At 39.8% G+C, this 23177-nt stretch overlaps 1 protein-coding gene across 2 annotated transcripts in view; it reads left to right on the top strand.

The window, feature by feature from the left end:
• The window catches only part of ESR1 (estrogen receptor 1), a 383841-nt gene that overhangs the window by 324033 nt on the left and 36631 nt on the right, over positions 1-23177 (top strand). The window lies entirely within an intron of this gene.

Below are 23177 nucleotides of genomic sequence, written 5' to 3'. Positions count from 1 at the left end.
TTTTTTTTTTTTTGTATATTTAGTAGAAACAGGGTTTCACCATGTTGACCAGGCTGGTAGCAAACTCCTGAGCTCAGGCAATCTGTCTGCCTTGGCCTCCCAAAGGGCTAGGATTAAGGGCGTGAGTCACTGTGCTTGGCCTTCTTCAGTCTTTTTAATTCATTCTGAAATAATTGGGCTACAGTTTCTTCTGCTTTGTAGACAGAAGTGCCATGAAGAGCTGAACTGTCAAACCAGACCCACATGAATCATAGATCTTAACCAAATTTTTACCCACAACTAGCAAAGGATACAAGCTAAAACTGGGTACAAACAAATACAGCATCATCCTTCACTGGAAAGACTCTGAACTATCACATGGAACTTCAAAAGGGTTCTCTTCCTTTGCTGCACTGTGTTTTAATTTTTGGAGTGATAGATGTTTGCTTACTATGCATCTGACAAGAATTTGCTTAGAGGAAGTCATGTTAGGTTTGATGCTACTCAACTTTGTATGTTGTTAGTCATGAGAGTGAAAGCCTGTGAAATTACGTCTTCTTCTCCTAGCAGCTGCATCCCATAAAATAAAAAATTCCAGAGTTTTTTTTAAACCATGAACAATTTAGTCAGACTGAATATATCATGTTTAAAACATTTTAGATAAGAACTTCCTTCGTTATTTTTTAAATATGCAATCCCATCAAATGTCTACAAGAAGGGCTAGTTAATCAATATACCAAAGATAAACCTATTTATATTAATAACAAATACAAAACATAATTATACATATATAATTTTATGAAATATAATTTATAATTATATATATTTTATAGTAGCAGTAAAAACTTTCAGGTATTTTGGGATAATTTAATAAAGAAATAACAGGAGCTCTGTAGAAACAAGTATAAACTTATATTGGAAGACAGTAAGGTCAAAAGACATTAAAAAGAAAGCTATACCATGTTTATGGTTAGGAAGATTCATTATTGAAAATATATCAATTCTTGACAAATTGGTATATAAATTCAGTGCATGTCCAGTCAAAATATTTAGCTCATTTAAAACGTATATGGAAGAGGTTAAGTACTAAAGATAGTCAAATGCTCTTGAAGATGAAAATTAAAGCCGAAAGACGTGGTAAAAAACTGTAATTCAGCTCTAAAGTCATAAAGCTATAAGAATTAATACAGTATGGCATTGGTAATGAAATAAGTACATTGACTAAAGATATAGAAAATACAGTTTAGAAACCAACCTCTACATTTACGAAAAACTGACCTGTATCAGAATGAGCATTGAGACTACAAGAGAACACAGGAACTAGTAAGGTAATGATGCTGAAACAATTTATATCCACAGAAAAAAGAACCTCATCCTTCTTTATTCTATGTAAAAGCAATAATTCCAGATGAATGTAGGACTTAATTGAGAGCCAAAACTAAAATTTTTATAGGAAAATGTAGAAAAATATCTTTCTCTGGGTTGGGAATTAGGTCTTACATTTTGGTTAGCACCAAAAGTACTAACCATAAAAGAAATATCAATTAAGTCAACATCTTTAAAATCAACAACTTTAATTAAAAAAACAGGTTGTTGGAGAAATACTAATTTTTATTATGCTTTATAAGATATACAGTTTATATTATCAAACTTCTTTTGTAAAAATCAAATATTACACTGAGAATACGGCAAGAAAAAAGAAAACCACCTCAATCACTCATAATGGCATTCCCTTTACCCACCATCAACTAAGTCAGGAACCTGCATCACTTTTAAGTTTTCTGAAATGTGGACTAAATATACTTGTGGAGGGCCCTCACTGATGCATTTAGAAACGGTATGTTCTGGAAAATGGATTTGAAATGTTTTAGTGAGAGTCATGGGCCCAATCCTTGAAATAGAGGTTGGTGGAGTTTTCCGTGGTATGTAATTACAACACAATGAGACTCAAAAGCATTTCAATAAAGTATGGGTGGAAGGCAAGATACTGCTTCAAGGGCTTCATTAGCTTTTGGCAGACTGGAGCTCTCCAAGCTGTGGGAAGGGACCCTGTTTACCTTGGTTCAGAATCAATTTTAACCATCATGGATGGCTAGGAGTCCAGAGTGCAGCATTAAGTCCTCGGGAATACACTGGGTGGGGAAAGAAAAGAGAACAATGTTTTTTAAAAGCCTAGAAATGGGCTCACTGTGTTTACCAGTTGTTTCCAGGATAATGTATTGCAGTGCCAATTGCTGATGAGATGGTAGGATTATACTTCAGTCCCTACTTGATGTTTATTTCTTAAAGAAGCTTCTGATAGATTAGAGCAATAGCATCAGCTTAGTTTAGTGTTGTTCCATTGGACTAAGGATATCAGTTCTATCTGTACGGGGGCGCCTAAAGCCTGAGAAATATTAAATAAAGGGAGGAAGGGCGAGAGAGCAAGCATGCAAAAGAGAGAGATAAAAACAAATAAAAACCCAAAAACCACGACATTCCCCTTTATAGTAAGAATGACGAGGAAAACATATCTAACCTTACAAGATATCAAAATAATCTCTTACTTCTTTCTTGAAAATTCAAGTACAAATGCCTTAAAAGATAAAACATCCTCTGGATGGAATAGAAAGGGTCCATCAGGCCTCTGTAATCACATGAATGATATTGTACTTTGCTTTTAATGAAGCTCGGTGAATTTTTTGTTTCAGTTTCTACTAAGCATTTATGGGCTATTACCCTTCCCTTCCGTATATTTCATTGCATTTTAGGAAGGCTTAGAGGCATTCCTTCTAGAAAATTAAGGTAAGTATTAAGTGGTGATAATTTGGTAATATGTATCATGCATGTGGTTCATAATGTGTTACCCTGCACATTTTCTCAATCATCCTTAGAATGGCTTTTTGAAGACATGAAGATCGACCTTACAAAGTACATGTTTCTGCTGAAGAAATGAGGTTTATAGTGGTTGAGTTTAGCTGCTTATGATCACAAGGCTAGAGAGTGTCGGGAATCAAGACTCTTCACCCTAATTCCAGTGCTTTCTCACTCCACCAGTAATAATTAATGTTGATAAATAATATCAACACTTTCCTAGGGATATTAGTCAGGGTCCTCTAGAGGGACAGGACTAATAGGAGAGATGTATAGGTAAAAGGGAGTTTATTAGAGAGGACTGACTCACATGATCACAAGGTGAAGTCCCACAATAGGCTGTCTGAAAGTTGAGGAGCAAGGAAGCCAGCTTAGTCTCAAAACCTCAAAAATAGAGAAGCCAACAGTGCAGCCTTCAGTCTGTGGCCGAAGGCCCAAGAGCCCCTGGCAAACCACTAGTGTAGCTCCAAGAGTCCAAAAGCTGAAGAACCTTGAGTCCAATGTTTGAGGGCAGGAAGCATCCAGCATGGGAGAAAAATGGAGGCTGAAGACTTAGCCAGTCTAGTCCTTCCACATTATTCGGACTGCTGTTATCCTGGCAGCGCTGGCATGATAATTAGATGGTGCCCATCTAGATTGAGGATAGGTCTCCATCTTCCAGTCCACTGACTCAAATGTTAATCTTCTTTCGCAACACCCTCACACACTCACTCAAGAACAATAGTTTGTATTATTCAATCCAAACAAGTTGACACTCAATATTAACCATCACAAGTCCACCGCTTGTCAACTTGAACCCATACACATCTCCTGAAATCATACATAATCTCCAAATAAAGACAATAATAAGGTCATAATTACACTGAATATAATACAACTATCATTCATACAACTGGAAATGCACCAATCCCCAACCCAAATGCTATTACATAAAGTTAATGACACTTAAATGCTGATATGAAGTCAATAAATCTTATGTCACATGATAAAGGAAAAAGAAAGACAGTAAAATGAAGACATTTTCTTAGTACAAGTGAATACATGTGCAAACATGTTCTTAATAAGAACGAAATACTCCTGACAATTAGGGTAACCTGGTTTCTGCAACTGGTCACATGGTCGTAGCTGATATTGATGACTACCTTCTTCTATGGCCTATTCTGTTTTCCCTTTGCCTTTAGCAAGCACCTCACCAGGTCATGGTTTTTTTACCTGGTGGAGTGACCCAAACCTTCATCACTGTAGGGTCTGGGCCATTTGTAGTCCTGCCTGGATTGGGTTGTTGTAGTTTCTTATTGACCTTAATCACAGGGCATGGCAATACTAAGAGATGCCCTGAGGAATCTCCTGTATTCCACACATATTCTTCCTTACCTTGATTGTGGAGTAATAGACTGATTTCATCTTAATAGGCTGAGTCAGTCACCTCAGCCAACATTGTAACTCCCTTCTTAGCCTGTTAACTTAGAGATAGGAGGGGCCCCAAATGGCAATATTAACTTCCAGTTTAATGAAATCACTGTTGTGTCTCCTGGTGGCAGCATTTGTCCCCCTGGAACTAAGACCTCTAAGCCAGCAGAAGGTAATGACATGGAACAAGAAGCAAAAATTTTACTAGTGGGTCACTAGGGGTGATGGTGAGTGGTGCCACTTCCCCCTTTGATTCCTGGACCCATGAATCCTGGCTATGGGAGAAACAGTATTGTATGCTGGACACTGATTCAGAGCATACACAGCCTTCTGAAAAACTTTGCCCCAGCCCTGCAAAGTATTGTAACCTAGTTGGCATTGTAATTGTGACTTCAAAAGGCCATTCTATCATTCTATCAATCCAGCTGCTTCAGGATGACGGGGAACATGGTAAGACCAGTGAATTCCATGAGCATGAGCCCACTGACACACTTCTTTATCAATAAAGTGAGTGCCTTCTTCAGAGGCAATGCTATGTGGAATACCATGACAGTGGATAAGGCATTCCATAAGTCCATGGATGGTAGTCTTGGCAGAAGCATTGTATGCAGGATAGGCAAACCCATATCCAGAGTAAGTGTCTGTTCCAGTGAGGACAAACTGCTGTCCTTTCGATGATAGAAGTCCAAAATAACCTGCTACCAAGTAGCTGGCTGATCACCCCAAGGAATGGTGACATATCAAGGCCTCAGTGTTTGTCTCTGCTGCTGGCAAATTGGGCATCCAGTGGTGGCTGTAGCCGGGTCAGCCTTGGTATGTGGAAGTCCATGTTGCTGAGCCCATGCGTAACCTCCATCCCTGCCACCATGGCCACTTTGTTCATGGGCCCATTGGACGATGACAGGGATGGCTGGGGAAAGAGGCTGAGTGGTGTCCACAGAGCAAGTCATCCTATGCACTTCATTATCAAAATCCTTCTTTGCTAAGGTCACCCTTTGGTGAGCACTCACATGAGATACAAATATTTTCAGAGTTTTTGACCACTCAGAGAGGTCCATCCATCCATGTACCTCTTCCCCAAATTTCCTTGTCATCAATTTTCCAACCATGCTTCTTTCAAGTCCCTGATCATCCAGCCAAACCATTGGCTACATCCCATGAATCAATATATAATCACACATCTGGCCATTTCTCTTTCCAAGCAAAGTGTACAACCAGGTGCACTGCTTGAAGTTCTGCCCACTGGGAATATTTCCCTTCACTGCTGTCCTTCAGGGATGTCCTAGAAAGCGGCTGTGGTGCTGCCGCTGTCCACTGTTGGGTGGTGCCTGCATGTCATGCAGACCCATCTGTAAACCAGGCACTTGTCTTATCTTCCTCTGTCAACTGATCATAGGGAACTCCCCATGAGGCCGTCAGTGCAGGCTGGGAGAGAGAAGGCAGAGTGGCAAGAGTGGGGACCATGGGCATTTGAGCCACCTCCTCATGTAACTTACTTGTTCCCTCAGGACCTGCTTGAGCCTGATCATGTATATCCTCAGACAAAGGTGAAAAGCCTGATGGCAGTACAGGTGGGGGAGGGAATATTGCCACCACTGGGGGTGGGGAGGCTGTTTCCTCTGGCAAAAAAATCTCATCAGAATTTAGAAGCTCAGTGCCCCCAGCCTCATCAGGGTCCTCCCAAACATCCCCATTCCAAGTTCAGGGTCCCATTCTTTCTCAATCAATGTCCTCACTTTAACAATAAACACCTGGCGAGGCTGTGCATACACCTTTTGTTGCAGGTCAGCCACTCACATGATAAGAGCTTGTGTCTGATTTTCCACAATTTCAGCTCTTTCTCTACAGGAGAATAAACTAAACTCCTTTCCTCTAATGAGCAGTGAATCAGGAATATCAAACACATTTATTTTGCACAACTCTCTACACAGTTCACAGTAAGGACTATTAGTGTTCTCCACACTGTTAGAATTAGAGTCCCTAGCATTTTGGGGTCTAATCATATTAAGCAGCCAACTCCAGAAACCCCAAAACCATCTAAAGAAATCCATTCTTAAAATTCTGTTCTTGTAGAAACACTCCTGATACCAAAATCTGTGCTAGTTAGGATTATCTAGAGGGACAGGACTAATAGAAGAAATGTATATATTAAAGGGAGTCTATTAAGGAGTATTGACTCACAAGATCACAAAGTGAAGTCCCACAATCGGATGTCTGCAAGCTGAGGAGCAAGGAAGCCAATCTGAGTCCCAAAATCTCAATAGGAGGGAAGCCGACAGTGCAACCTTCAGTTTGTGGCTGACAGCCAGAGAGCCTCTGGCAAATCAATGGTGTAGGTCTAAGAGTTCAAAAGCTGAAAAACTTGGAGTTTGATATTCGAGGGCAGGAAGCATCCAGCATGGAAGATAGATGGAGGCCAGAAGATTTCCATGTTCCTCTGCCTGCTTTCATCCTAGCCATGCTGGCAGCTGATTAGATGGCACCCACCCAGATTGAGGATGGGTCTCCATCTTCCAGTCCACTGACTCAAATGTTAATCTCCTTTGGAAACACCCTCACAGACACGCTCAGGAACAATACTTTGCATCCTTCAATCCAATCAAGTTGACACTCAGTATTAACCATCACCCTAGACTTTAGGGATATAGGGAAAAACATGACTCGGTGCTGTTTTCTGAGAGTGCATAATCTATTGGGAGAAAGGAAAACAGTTACATAAACATATAAGGCTTATATCAATATAAATTTGATAGCTGCCAAGTGAGAGAGGTAGAGGTGATAAGTGCTGTCTGAGGGTACATATTAATCCAGTCTTAATCTTGAAAGAAGTGGCAGTGTGGAATGGCACATGGAGAAGCAGAAGGGATAATTACCGTGAGCAGATGGATGGCTCACTACAAGGGCATTGGAAGAAGATGCAAGAGCAGTGGAATCTTCAATTGATGAAACTGGTACCAACCTGCAAAGTCTTAGTCCCAGGAGTGGTACTTGGCCATGCACTTGGCCATTGTAAAGACTTTGGAACCTGTGGAATAAAAAGCTGTAGAAATGTTTAAAGCCTCAGTGTAGGAACAAAGTGAGAACCAACCAGGGCATGGTACTCCACACTGTGTTCAGATGCACTGATGTTAGGGGAGTCCCAGAGAGGCCTCTTAGAGGGTTGAGCAGCATAGGATCAGGCATAGCAGACTAGAGACTGGAGGCTCTGCAGCCAGACTGCAGGTCTGCCACCAACTACGGTGTGCTTTTGCATCGTCACATGAATTTCTCTGGGCCTCAATTTTTTTTTCTGTTATAATGGCACCTTTCTCATGGAGTTGTATAAGGATTCAGTGATTAGATATCTAGTAACAAGACCATGATTGTTAGCACCAAGTAAGGACTCAATAAATGTAGGCTTTCATTGGCACTATATTACTATTGTTAGTGTTGGTGGTAGAGCTGAATCGCCTAACCTGTGAGGTTGGTGCTGAGATGAAGAAAAGAATAACAGGATTTTAAGAAGTTTGGTCGCCAGAAGTGGAGCTAAGTAATTTTTAAAAAGTAGTAAACAATTTACCTTCTTGTGGAAGTTAGTAAGTCTACAAAATGTTAATTCTGTGTTGGAATGATCATTTGGGAGACTCTTATTGTCCTATTTACACTTAAGTCACTAAATCATTATTTTATAACTGGAATAACATCTGAGACATAGGCCAAAACTTTTCAAGTTGTGCTCTGTGGGAATTTTCATGGAAGCAGCTGAGTTGTTGCCTTGAAGGAAGGCAGAGGGAATGGGACTTGGGACACCCTTCCAGCTCTTCCAGAGCAGAAGATGTTGGTTCTGTTTTATAATTGGAGCATCACATGTAATTTCATTTATGAAGAGGATCCCACTTCTAAATGTAGGTTGACAGTCAGTGATTTGATCCAGTGTCTCTGTTTGCATAGGAGGAAATGGAATTCCAGAAAGTTAGGTGATTTGTCCAAGGTTGCAGACCATTTATTAACAGAATGGGATCAGGACCAAAAGTTTACTCCTTGCTGGTCCAGTGCCTGTTACTAGTTACATAATGAATGCTACCTATTGCTACACAGTGCTAAATCATTGCACTTTTCAGATTTTAGCATAATTAAAAGAAAAAATTTAAAGTGCACTTCCAAATCAGTACTTACATGCAGCAGCTTCAAGAAACAAACTAGTATTGAACTTGGTGGTTACATAGTCACTGATTTTCACTGAGTGAGATTAGAAGAGATTAAGAAACATAAAATGAAGTTAGGAAGTAGAAATTACATGGTGAACTCAAGGCAAAGATTGTCTATAATAAAAAAAGACAAAATAAGTAAGAAGGAAACAAAAGAACTGCAAAAAGAGTTGTAGTCTTAAAAGAAAGATGTATGTAATAAAACAGGATTGATTGTTTTGAATGTGGGCTGAGTAGTCCTGCCATCTTCCACTGACTCTGCTTACAGGCCTCGTTTGTGACCTGGCTTTCATAGATAGCATTACTCTTCTGACAGCTGCAGCTCCAAATTCAGCATGAAAAGGCTGGCGATGCTAAGAGGAAGGCCGTGTTTAGGCCACTTTTAATTCTACTTTTTCAGTGCAAGTTTCTAGCATTGTTTGGCACAATGCCTTGCATTTGTTGGTCTTCCTTACTGGATTTCAAAACTAGAACAGTTTTTCCTAGCCTTGGAAACAACCATGAAAATAACCACCTCTTACTTACCCTCATGAAGAACACTTTAAACATTTCTCTTTTAAAAATGGAGTCTGGAATATCTCCAAGCATCTTGTCACCCAGGCCTTTGTTTAAATGTCACCCCCTCAACCACAAGGAAACTAATATCGCCTCCTGTTTAACTTTCTAGTAGAATACACTGCAATTGGAGGTTATCTTGTCCATGTATTTACTTGCTTCTTATTTGCCTCTGCTTGACTGTAAGCTCATGGAAAGTAAGGGACCTTCACTAGTTAGCAGAGTGCTGAGGACCTAGGAAGAACTTGATCAATTCTAACTGAGTGAGTGACTGGAAGTCCCGTGAGAAGTCAACATGAAAATTCCTAGGTCATTAGTTTCGTTATTGGAATTCCAGCACTCTATACTGGAAAAGGTCATTGAGAGAATAGTGAGTGTTAAGGTTTTTTTATACAAGGAAGAGGGAAAGAAAGGCATTGTCTTCTCTTCAGGCATTTCGATGGCCATGGTGGAGCCTAAACATTGTGTGGTGCATTTTGTTTTGGTTTTGTGTGCCTGAGAGCTTTGCCAGTGGAAAGGCCAGGTTAAGAAATGTGAATTTTCTTTTCATCCTGCTATGGAGACTTAAGGAAATTTCCCTGAGAGTTCCTTGAGGGCAGAGAAAAATACAAATCCATGAATACTTGAAAGCCCTGATTTGGCCACTAAGCAGTACCCTATAGAGTTATAAAAATTTAAAGAAAAGAATAAGAGAAACACAAAGCTAGGTCACTCCTCTCTGAAAGCTGCTCTGATGTCTCTTGGCTGGGGTTGGGGGGATAGTAAGACCTCTTCCTGTGGCCTGCAGCCTCTGTGTGCTCTCGGCTCTCCGACCTCACCCAGGGCCACTGTGCCTGGAGTCACAGGGTTCCAGGATGCCAACTTTCTTTCAGCTTCTCCAACTTCTCAAGCATTTTTTTTTTTTTTTTGCTTCCAAGACCCACACACATGTCTCTTTTCTTGGCACACTCTTCCCTACTGTTTTCCTGGCTAATTGCTAGTTATTTAGTTTGAGATTAAATGTCACTCCCCCACAGAGAGCTCCTTGGACACCCCCTCCCCCTCATCTAAGTTACACCCCTTGTACTCTCTCGTAAACTTCATTCTTTTTCTTCTTGGCATCTATCAAATTAACAACTTTGTTTTGTTTTATCATTGTGTGTATGTGTGTGTTTAATGTCTGCCTCCTGACTAAACTGTACCTTACAGGAAGGCAAAACTGTGTCTATGTTGCCCATCGTTAAACCCTCGGCACGTAGTGCCTGGAACATAGGTGATTCTGACTCAATCTTTACCGTGTAAAAAGATGAGTGAATCTTTATTTCGTTCATGCCTAACACAGAGTCTACCACATACAATGGACTAAAACATAGTATTCAACTAAAACTGAGTTGATGAGCAAATGAAGTATTAATTGTATTTTTTACAGAAAAACAATGGTTGGTGTATCAAAAATAGAAATCTTGCTCTCATATATATAACATAGAACTCTCTTTCTTCATTCATTTGCCTTCATTTTAGCTAACAGAATCTGCTCATCTAAGTAGAGTGGAGAAGAACTTTCTAATTGCTGTGTCTGTGTAATTCCAAAACATTTAAACAAAAAGTGAATAACTTAGGTATTCTTCCTTATGGTGCATACTTGATGTGGGCATTTTAAAAGACTGATCAAATCTCCTTTCGGCCGGATATTTGAGTAGGCACAACCATTAGAGAATTTTCCTCTAGGGACTTACTTTAGCCTTAAACTATATAAACTGTACAAGCAAACTCAAGTGGATCATTATCTATAGAAGTGTAGAATTCGATCTCTCTTTGGCAAACCATTCAAACCCAGAAGTGTGTTTTATACATTCTGAAAGAAGCATCTGTAATAACCAACTCTAACCTCCTTTCTTACCACTTTAGCACCCAAAAGTATATGAAAAGAGGACATGTTAAGGCTTGTTCTATTTATTAGAAAATATATAAAAGAAAATGTATAAAGAGTTCTTGGCTTAAGAACTCTTTTCAACTATCACTTCCTGATGTGAAAAAAGTAACTAGCAAGGGGTTCCATGGAGTCTTACTCCTGTGTGACAGGCAGCTTAAGAAAGACAATTGGTCATAATATGACTACATGTTTCAAGCTAAAATCCAGACACATCTTTTCAATGGGTCAATCTAACACTTCCTCTGTCATTTCCATGATAACCATTTGTACCAGCATCGACGGAGAGGGTCTAAATTCTTCTGGGTGAGTAAAGGGTATATCAATTATCTGTCCTCTGTCACCAGGATTTGGAGGCAGGCTCAAAATGACTCTTGTAAAGCTGAGGTCCACCTGTGGAGGCTGCAAAAAAGAGGGAGGAAGAAAGAATGAAGTTCCTCCTGGCTTTGTGCCAGCGATGTGATTAGAGGACCCGGGGAGGGCCTTTGTCCTGCAAAGGGTTGGAAGTGGAAATAGATGTGTGTGGATGACCTGATAATGTGTAACAGCTTCTTCCACCCCGGGGTAGTCAGGGATTTAATGCCTCAACAAGGCAGGTCTCTCAAGGAGAATGACTTTTCTCTCTCAATCTGAAAATACTCCGATGACACTCCCTGAGAGAAATACTCCTTACTCTGTTCTTTGTTTTTGATAGGTATGGGCTTCCTTACACAAAAAGAATCTTTTTCGCTTTTGTCCCCCCATTTCACTGGAAGTCTATCCACTGGGCACCACTGTTGGTCGGCTTCCTTTCATAGATTCCTTTATGATTCAAATTTTAAAAAGACAAAAATAGCAATTAAGTGAAATATGGATTTAAGCTAGGAAAAGCAGAGAACTGAAACCTTTTTCCTGCAATCATACCTCCCAGCATCTTCAGCAAGGTCTGCTTGATGGGGAACAGGCCTCTGAAAACTTTACATTTCTAAACTGCTGCTAAATTACTTCATGCATTTATTCCTCAGGCCCTCAGTGAAGACAGCACTGGCTTTTAGTCTCATTATCAAGGTAATGGGCCAAAAGTCATTTTCACTTGAAATACAATCCTTTTAAATGAATCATGCACCATGGTTTTCATCTCCATTTTTTCAGAATAACTCTAACATAAAGATCCTCTGGCCATATTTTAAAAATTTCTCCTATTTGTTTTAATTTTATTCCATTTTTTCTTTAATTTTCTATCTAAACACTGCCTTCCCTAAGAGGAATGACATTTTTGCTAGTTATCATCATATACTTTTAGCCCATTTGCCTTGACACATAGCTCACAACAGTTAAAGGACACTAACATATAAACAGAGTTTTGCCCAAGCAAAAGGTTTGCATGTTGACAGGTGGGCAGAAGGAAGTCTGGACATGAGACAGACATGCTGTCCTTCTGGTGAGATCATCAAGCCCATTTTTGTAACCTTCAGATTGTTTCATTTGTTCAGAATCATCTGCAGAGAAAAACACCTCAACGTTGGGAGGTCGTTGAAGAGTCAGAAACAAATGAGTCCTGGGGAATTTTTCAAAATAGGTCTTTTGTCTATTGTCAGTCAGCTGTTTAATATTGTGCTTGTTAAAAGGACACAACAATATTGTGCTTTGATATAAGGTCTCAGTGTTCTTAAGCTTTTCCATTTCTGTTACTTGGTTTCTCCTCTGCATTAGCAGATGCCACCTCTGGAAACTCTACTACCAGAAGCATCTCAGAGTAGAAGCTCCCTGTCTAGGACTGTAACCTCTGTAGCCTCACTTTCCCCACCTCTTATTACTACTGAACCTACTTGGTCTTTGATACTTACTACATTACTTTCATTCTTTAATCATAAACAGTTTACTAATTTCATTTTCCTCTGGTTTCATCCTAAGCCCTATGAAGATTACCTTCTAGAATTTCTGTGCCCTCAACATTTCTTCATACCTAGAGAGTCAATTTCCAGCTTGAGCCACGTCCACTGTCTACTTTCTTCACTTCCATCCCCAGGCTGCACAATACTGCTGAAAACAAAACAACACACACACACACACACACACACACACACACACGCACAGTAGGATCTCAATCTGGTCTGCAAATCCATGCTTCTCTTCCTTGACTTCTTTAGACATTAACACAATTGATGCCTCCTCTTGACCAGGTGACACCTTTCCTCCTTGGTGCTTTTCTACCTCTCCCTGCTCCTCCATGTGTCTTTTGCAGGCTCATCTTCCTCTTAAGCTGTCTTTTCCCAAGATGGCATCTCTCCTCTCCCGCTGTGCACTCAGGCAGTCTCCCTTGTCAACCCTCAAAGCCACTTCTCCAGACCCCGATGTTTGTCTGAGGCCCATGTGGATGTCCCACACCATTTCAGACTTCTCTTCCACAGAGGGCCCCTGGTTTTCACTACCACAGCATGTTAAAATACCATGCATTTCCTTTCATACCGCTAATTTCAACTTTGTTTCTTTTTTTATTTTATTTTGTGTTTTAAAAATTATCTTCCACCAGCATGGATTAAAAAAAATTTTTTTTTGCATTCATACTGCTAGCACCTTATTGGCTATTTAGTAAATGCATCTTGGCTGAAGACTTGTCAATCTTTTCCCCATAGGGGTTCAAGCTGGTGACATCTGCCATCCTGTGGGGTCTGAGGGTCAGGGTAGATGGGGAAGAAAGGGTTGTGTTGCCTCAACTCTCCAGCCTCCTCTACTAGGCAAGGAGTCATGCTGTTGCATGGTGAGTGGGACATCCATGCTGGGGAAGAGCTGGCAGCTCCGGAGCCTGGCTCTAAGGTACTGTCTTTCATTATTTGAAGGCAAAGGGCACCTGGCAGACGTTGGCACAGGCACAGATGTCTCTGACGTCTGTCAGGTAGCAGTCAAAGTCATTGATGAAGGTGCACTTGAAGTCTGGAGGCTCCAGCAAGCGGCAGATCTTTTCTTCCAGGCAACAGGTGCCCTTGATTTGGGGCCGAAAAGGCATGGGGATCGCCAGGTTCTTGCCTGTCACAATCATCTGCAGCAGGTTAGGGAAGTACGGCCTTGCGAAGAGCCTCTTTGGTTGCTGGTCAGAGGGGACGTTAGCTTCTCCAAGCACAACAGCTGGGGAATTTCGATGATGTCCTGCTCCACCAGGCCCAGCTCTGTCTTCAGGATGTCACGGTTCAGGTGAATGCACTTCTCTGGGTATTCATTCTGCTTTCTCAGGCTTTCATAAGCCAGAAGTTGGTCAATGGTTTTGGCTTCCCTTCTGTTAGACAGGAACTAATCTGCTCTAAGTTTGTCAAACAGAAGAGCATTGCCATAGCCTTCCTTCTGTTCCTCTTGGAAGAGTTTGTTAGCAGGTGCTCAGGCTGGCCAGGAGCAGCTGGAAGCCCTTTTTGCCCTCACTCTTGTCATCTGTGGGGATGAAGCATGTGAACTCATCCATGTGGCTGGTCATTAGCCAATCTGAGAAGAGCTCCACCAGCGCTGGGACCTGCTGTGCATAGAGGAAGTCTCAGAGGGTCTTACTCATGGCCCAGCTCTCCACGCTGGGGTAAAAGCTGCTGCCATTGAGGACACTGCCCAGGGGTACTCTTTCCCTTGGACCTTGACAGGTGGGGACATCATCAGGTTCCCAGTGGAATCCATGCTGGCCACATATCTTGTAAGCTCTTTTTGAGAAATACACATTGCTGTCCTGGTCATCACTATATACTTATCAACTTGCGTTTGTCCATTTTGTGCTGCTATAAAGGAAAACCTGAGGCCAAGTAATTTATAAAGAGGTTTTCTTTGGCTTATGGTTTTGCAAGCTGTGTAAGAAGCATGGCACCAGCATCTACTTCTGGTAAGGTCTGAGGAAGCTTTTACTCATCATGGAAGGTGAAGAGGGAACAGGCGTTTCACATGGCAAAGGAGGGAGCAAGAGAGATTCCAGGCTCCTTAAACAACCTGCTCGCCCATAAACTGAAAGAGCAAGAACTCACTCATTACCGCAGGATGGCACCAAGCCAGACATGAGGGATCTGCCCGGAACACCGCCCACCAGGCCCCACCTCCAACAGTGGGATCAAATTTCAATGTAAGATATGGAGGGGACACACATCCACACTTTATCAGTGCTCAATAAACTCACTGAATGTAGAACAGTGATCAAAGGCAGGGGTGGGCCAAATATAGGCAACAGGACAGATTCAGCCTGCTCCTGCTTTTGTAAATAAAGTTTTATTTATTTACAAAATAAATAAATACAGTCATAATCATTGGCTTCATTTTGTTCACAGTTGCTTTTGCATGAAGAGATCAGAATTGAGTAGATGCCCCAGAGACTGTAATGGCCCCACAAAGCCTAAAATAGTTACCCTGTGGTATCTTTTGCGGAATAAAATCTGATATAAAGTACAGTCTCAGAGCACAGAGGAAACATGTGTAACCCAAAGGAGGAAAGAGTAGAGAATAGTGGACTGCAGAGAAGTTTCCCTGGATCCAATCTGTGCCTTGAAAGATGAGAAGGACGTATCCACGGGCAGAATGTGGGTGGAAAACTTGAGCGAGTGTTCTGGAAAACTTGCCTTTGTTCACAAGTATCCTGTAGTATAAACTGCAAGGTGAGCAGTAAGAAATGGACTTGAAGAGATTAGACAAGGACCGGAAACCCAAGGACATTGTTAAGGAGTTTGTGCCTTAGCCCATCCCAGGATCCTAGCCACTTTTACCGATGGTTCTCAGGTCCTAGAGGCTCCAGCTGCAGGCTACCTTCTCATATTCTCTGCAAAAAAATATCACATTTGTTTACTAAAAAATTAACCTCTCAGAGTCTGCATTCACATTTATTTCTTCTCATATCCTTGAGTTAGAAAAAGGTATTCCTCTCCTGTGATGACATTGATTCTGCACTTACCTATTTTCCATGACTCTCTCCTTCCCTCCATCAATCCCTCCCTTAGACTGTCTCATTCTACCACACTTTCCTTTGGACCTTCTGACCTTCAATGTCTTGGTCACTCCTGTCTGGCCACAGCTCTGACCATTCAACCATTTGTCCTCTTGATTGGTTCCACCTTGTCCTCTCACACTGGAGATGCTGTTCCTCCCAAATTTCCTCCCTCAGCCAGTTTCTCTTCTCTCTCCCTTCTCTCTCCCTCCCTCTCTCTTTCAATCTTTCTCTCCCTCAATCTCTCTCTTTTTCTCTCTCTCTCAATCTTTCTCTTTTTCAGTCTCTCTCCCATTCTCTTTCTCTCTCTCATTTCTCTCTTCCTCTTTCTCTCCCTCTTTCTTGATCTCTCTCAACCTCTTTCTCTGTCTCCTCCTTTCTCTCTCAAACTCTCTCCCTTTTTATCTCTCTCAATCTCTTTGTTGCTCTCTCTCTCCCTCTCTCCCGCGCCCACTAGTGAGCTCACTCACTATCCCAGTTTCAATTATTTCTATTCAAATATCTCCAAAATCTATATTTCCAGGTATGTTATGCTCTCTTGGGGACAGTGTAAATTGGTACAACCATTTTGGAAGGCATTTTGGCAATGCTTAGTAAAAGGTTAAATGTTTATACCCCTTGATTCTGCTATTGTATATGTAAGGAATTTTTTTCTGTATACTTTTTTAAGTGTAGAAAATACATGTATAGGAATAATTGCACATTGTTGTATTTGAAAATTAGAAATAATACAAATGTCTATAATAAGAGCACTTAAATACATACAAACACAGTGAAATACCAGGCACCCATTTAAAAGATGAGGTATATTTTAATGAGCTTATTTGAAAAGATGCCCGCTCTTAGTGAAAAAAAAAAAAAACTCATCAAATTGATACATTTAGTGCTGTCCTCTCTCTCGTGTCAGACCCACATTTTCAATGTTCTGTCGTCATGTTTACTTAGTCTTGTGAAATCTTAAACTTAACAAGTTTTAAGGGAAGTTGTTTTCTTCTACTAGCAAATGACAAACCTCTGAATTTCCCTCTTTCTGCTAATTTGTTGCTTTTTAAAAAATCTTTCCATCTATCCTAACACACAGTTCCAGAGGAGTCTTTAAATTCTTCCTTATTGCCTAACACTGAGAATCACGCACTGAAATGTGTTGATGTTTCCTTCAGAGCAACAAAGGATTTTCAGAATAGCCCTTATTTCTCTTGATCACCACGGTGCTGTCTCATGTCCTCTTTCCCCTTCCTCTTACCTGCAGTCTCTTCCAGACTCCGCTCTCTCCCCCTCACTCCTTTGCGCACTGATGCCAGATTAATCACAGCAAAAGCATTTACATGATCGTGTCACCCACTGGTAAGTTCTTAATGGGCTTCTCTTACACATTATCTCCCGTTTCACCTCAGAAGCCTTTTATTAGCTACTCTTTGCAGTCTGACTAAACCCTCTTTGCCATTTTCTCTCTTTTCAAATATCAAACTCTACCAGCTAGATTACTCAATACTCCCTGAATAGGCCTTCTTTTCTTCCACTTCTTGGCCTTTCTGATACCATTTAATCTTCCTAGAAATTCCTGAAATTTCTTTCCTCCTCACTCAGTCAACCTTTTGAGACCCACATAAAATGCTACATATTTTGTTCCTTTGCTAATCATGCCAATTGGAAATGATTAGAATCTGTAAAGCAGGGTGCTATGGAATTACATTTCTTACAGCCCTTTGGTCATTTGGTAGCAACATCTAACATAGTACCCTCCGAGTTCATCCATGTTGTTGCAAATCACAGGATTTCTTTCTCGTTAAAGAGTGAATAGCATTCCATTGTACATATATACCACATTTTCTTTTTTCCACTCATCTGTTGATGGTCACCCACGTTGATTCCATGTTTTGGCTATTGTGAATAATGCTACAATGAACTTGGGAGTACAGTATCTCTTCAACATATTGATTTCATTGCTTTTGGATATCTACCCAGTAGTGGGATTATTGGATTAAATGGTAATTGTATTTCTAATTTGGGGGGGGGACTTCTGTAGTATTTCCATGATGGTTGTAGTAATTTACATATTCAACGATAGTGTGTAAGGGTTCACTTTTCACCATGTCCTCGCCAACAAGCCTGATATTCTTATTTGCCTCTTAGGGCTTCGGCCTTTCCCTCGTGACTTAATGGTGACTCCCTTGAGACTACTTGAAAAAAAAAGAGATTTCATCTCTTAATATTTCATGGCCAAAAACAGTTGGTTCTTCCAATCCTGTAAGACCATTTATCTTTGATCTTGCTCCATTCCCTTCCATTTTTGCTTGAGAACCATTCAGTTCTTACCTGATCTCATATCTTTCTTGCAATACCTTACTAATGGCTGCCAGAGTGTCTACCACACACTAGTGGTGACTCCCTTGAGACTACTTGGAATAATCACCTTGGATGGGGAGGAAATACCCTTCTGGTGTCACCCTTTGCCACAAGACTGAATTAGTTTGTCAACTAAGAAGTTTTACTTGGTCTTTCATGCACAAGACCCTTTTAAATTTAATCTCTTAATATTTCATGGCCAAAACAGTTGGTTCTTCTAATCCTGTAAGACCATTTATATTTGATCTTGCTCCATTCCCTTCCATTTTTGCTTGAGAACTATTCAGTTCTTGACTGATCTCATGTCTTTCTTGCAATACATTGCGAATGGCTGCCAGAGTGTCCACCATGCACTATCGATCTCATTCTGACCACTTCCCTGGGCATGTAGCCCATCTGCCAAGCTCTTTCAGAGAAGGTATTTTGCAGTATTGGAAAAGGGCTCCCTAACTTGTTATATTTTCTTACTACTTGGCATTAGGAAGTAAGCATTTTTCATGGGAATATTTGCTTCCAGTACCAATTTCTTTATTAATCTACATAGGCTAAGTGCTGTGTCAAACAACCATCAAATCCCAGTGGCTTAAATATTTGTAACCATCACATCCCAATGGCTTAATTGCAACTTGCAGTACAATGTGGTGTTTCTGTCTGTATACTCATTCAGACACACAGAGTTTAAGTAGCTGATTCAAGGTCACAAAGTTAGTAAATAGTGGCATCAAGATTTGAACCTGGGCAGCTGGACTCAAGAGTCTCCACAACTTTCACTTTAAATTTTGCATCTTTCAAGATATATCAGTTACAATTTCCTGTCTTCATCACTTTCTCCCATACTTCAGAGCTGCATATGTAAACCTCTTGATCATATAAATATTTATGGAGTCTCAGCATTTTGAGCACATGCTGAGAGATTTTGTAGCATTGAAGATGAAGAAGCTCTTTAAATGCATCTAATCTTGCCACTATTGATTTTGAACAGCATCTTAATTTGTTAACTTTTTAAAACCATATTGTATTTTTCTTTAGGACAGCTAAATTAAATGTCTTATGTTGATCCCCTGGGTTTTCTCAGTTTCCATTTATCAGTTTCCTTTTATACAAAAAATGCTAATGGGTAACTTTACATTTTGTAAGGCATATTTTTGAAAGTATACAAGTGAATGTTTAGTCTGCACACCCTTATTAGAGCTCTTTATTTTCCATGTGGAGGAAGAGATGCCTTAGGGCTTCTGAAAAACAGGCTTTTATTTTTATAGAGAAGAAACTTCCAGAACATGCCATGAGCAAATGCTCTGTCAAGTCCGGTTCTTTCCCCCGTTACTTAAGTGCAAATGGACCACATTTGAAGAGGATAAGTAGTAGAACACGGCTCTCCACAAGGGGATTTTGAGGTGCTCTGAAAACCAGACTGACATAATCCATGGAGGAGTTCATCACTGCAGGCTGTCACGTCTCACAGTAGGAGTCATAGGCTGGTCTGCTTGATAAACTACTCCTGATCTATGACTGGAACTGTGTACTTCTTTAAAAATAAATCTTGTTTTTTCCTTACCCGGTGTGCTTCTCAGCCTCAGGAACACCTTATAGATTTAGATTAATCATGTTACCTCCAGATTCTTAGTAATAACCCCATTTCTGATCCCATTGATCCATCCATCCCCACTGAAATTGAGCTAAATGCTCTAGTCTGATTTGTCCCTTGAAGTTAGTGTAGAATATTAAGGCTAGACTTTGAAAATGAAGCCCCGACTACAGTGCATAATGACCCCAGTAGACACTGAAGACTTTCTTTGCCTCAGGCAGGTGACAAATATCTATCTCATCTTCAAAGTACACATAGATTTGTGCTGGATTGTGGGTTGACAAATCACTTTTCACTAGCTCATGTGGCAAGCCTTTTCATCTTGTAATAATTCTAGTGAGAGATCCACAGGTACCACATAATCAGCCAGTCATTGAGATTCAGGCAATATTTGCATACTTTAGCAAAACTATAATCAGAGTCATTAAACTACGTAAGTTTTATTTATTATACAAATAGTTGATTAGCAGAAGTGCTTCAACCGAGTTGCTCCCATTGAAAAACAAGGTGATTTTATTCTTAAGAAGATAGCAGCATAAGTTTCTTCTTGCCTCTAAACAGCACTGCTTAGAAGAGTGCAGCTTCACTGTATTGAATATCCCCCCAGAAGTCCTCAAAGTTCAGAAGTACGCCATCAAAACACGAAGCACATATGTTTGCATGGAAGCTGGGCTCTGGGGTCTTCCTTTCATAATATGTTTATGATTAATAGTCAACATATGCCCCTCCACATCTTCTAAAGGAACATATACATGCTCTCTCTCTCTCTCTCTCTCTCTCTCTCTCACACACACACACACACACACACACACACACACGAGAACTGAATTGAGAGTTTGGGGTATATACCATCCCTGAGGGCACAGTCTATAGCTCCTAATTTATGCCATAGAGGAAGCATTATATTGATTATATTGTCGATGGGTAATAATTGCTGGTTAAGAATAACAGGATATCAAGTGAGAAGAGGCTGAGAAAAACACACTCCTGCTGGAAGAGTTAAGAATGAGCTCTTCATGGGAAACTATGGGAGACAATTGAAAAGGGACAAGAAGAAAGAAGAACTGTTAAGTCTCCACTTTTTCAGTTTCTGAACTGAACTTTTGCTCACAGCAGGTGAACACAGGCTCCCTCCCACACTAAGACTTCCTCCCCTGCCGGTGTGCAATCTGTTAAGTAAACAGAGACTTTATACTGAGAAAGGAACATTTCTCTATTTTGGCTATGAGTTGTTATTTTTAAAGCTTCATCCTCCAAACATTTTCCCCTCTCCTTGTTTATTTTTTCACTAGAAAGAAGATGAACTACTTAAAAAAAAATTCAACTCCATGACAAGAAAACCCACTTCTAGTGTGCACTCCCCACTCAACGCCAATGGAGCCTTTGGTGTGAGCACTCTGTCAGCCCCTGTCAGCATGCTGGGCAGAATAGCTCTTGAAGTTTCTGCTCTGTTTCTATAGAGCTTCTGTGCATCCAGATTTTCACAATCAAAGCAAAATGCACATGGCAGTTTCTTTCTGACTCCTCAAGTTAAAAGGCCAACCTCTCCCTTGATATAGCCATGTATTTATCAGTATACCTACAGGTAATATTTAAAGATGGCCCTTACTGTGTGCCACACTCCATCCTAAGCACTTCACATTAAAAACCTCATTTAACTTTATTTGGAAATAGGATGACAATTGCTTCAATATTGAGATGGGTTGAATCTGGGGAGACTGATGTTAGATGCAAAAAGCTTTCTTTCTAGACCTTTTCCTGTGTCTTGCATGTGGCTTTCTCCTTGTCTGTCGTGTCCCCATTCTAGATCTTCTGATTGACAGTGCCCATGGCTTTATTCTCTGTACTCTAATGTTGAGCTTAAGGACTAGCATGTTATAGACTCTCAGTAGATCTTGTTGAAGGAATTAGAGAATTAAAGACAGAGAAGATCTTCTTGTTGGAATTCTTTCTTTTGGTTGATAAGCAATGTGATTTAACGTAACAATCTTGAGTCCTAGTCCCCTCATTTGGAAAATGGAAATAATAGTGCTAATCTTGGAGGTCACTTAGAAGTAAATGAATATATCAGAAGTAATCAACATTTTTTAAGTCAAAGAAAAAAACATCCGTGAAAATGATAGAAAACTAATGAGCTACTTGAAAAAATGTTAATTGGATCTTTTTCTCATACCTTACACCAAAATAAATCCCCCCAAAATGGTTGCACAATCCTGTGAATATACTGAAATCCATTGAATCACACTCTTTAAATGGGCAAATGATATGTTATGTGATTATCTTTCAATAAAATTGTTATGAAAATGAATAAACCCCAGAAGATCAAAAATGTAACATGAAAAGATGGAAGTATACTAGAAGGAAATGTAAGATAATTTTTACATGTTATTGAGAGAGTGACCTTTTAAAGCAAGACATAATGTTCTAGAGCTATAAATGAAAAGTTTGATAAATTTAATTCTCTATTAAATGTTTTGCAGAATAAGCGACCAGAAACAAAATCAGAAGAAAAAAACATAAAAAACCATAAGAAAAACAATTAAAAATGCATATGACAAATGGCTTATTACTGTAATATTTAAAGAACTCTTAAAAATCTATGTGAAAATGACAAATAACAGAAAAATATGGGCAAAGGACAAGAGCAGGCAGTACAGAGAAAGCCTATACCAATATATTCTCCTATCAACAATCTATTGTACAAACTATTTGAAAGCAATGTTTGAACTATCAAAATTTAAAATACATAAGCCCTTTTGTCTAGCAATTCTACTTCTAAGAATTTATTCTATAGCTATCTGTACACGTATCCAAAGACATAAATATAAGGATAGTCATTGAATGAAATGTTTGTAACAACAAAATACTTGAAATCAAAAATATGTCACCCAAGAAAAAAGTGATTAAAGGAAGTTTAGCATTCTGTTCGGTGAAAAGGCATTGAGCTGTCAAAAGAAGTTGATGGAGAACTCCAAGATCTATTAACTAGAAACAAAACAAGGTGCTAAACAATGTGTTTAGTGTTCATATTTTAAATGTTTATATATTTCACAAATACATACTTGTGCATGCGTAGAATATTTTAACTTGTTTCTGACTCCCTCGAACACATCGTGCCAAAATTTAACTTGTGATAAAAAAAAAAAAAGAATACATTCCTTCACATGTAATATCTCACTAAAATTCTTCAACAACCCTGTGGAAAAGATACGGACACACGTTTTTAAATATTACATGTTACAAACCTTTGGTTTGCTTATTTAATAGTTGCAGCTACTAATGTTAAATTCTTGATGCCAAGGTTAAAAGCCTGAACTTCTAAGAATGTCATGATTTGACATTTTTCTGCCATCTCCTGACCTCCAACACACCACTCTACGTTCTTTTTTTTTTTTTTTTTTTTTTTTTTTTTTTTTTTTTTTTTTTTGAGAC

The sequence above is a fragment of the Cebus imitator genome, unplaced genomic scaffold (genome assembly GCF_001604975.1).
Source record: "Cebus imitator isolate Cc_AM_T3 unplaced genomic scaffold, Cebus_imitator-1.0 Scaffold6, whole genome shotgun sequence".
Lineage (NCBI taxonomy): Eukaryota > Metazoa > Chordata > Mammalia > Primates > Cebidae > Cebus > Cebus imitator.
This window is presented reverse-complemented; position numbering and strand designations above follow the sequence as displayed.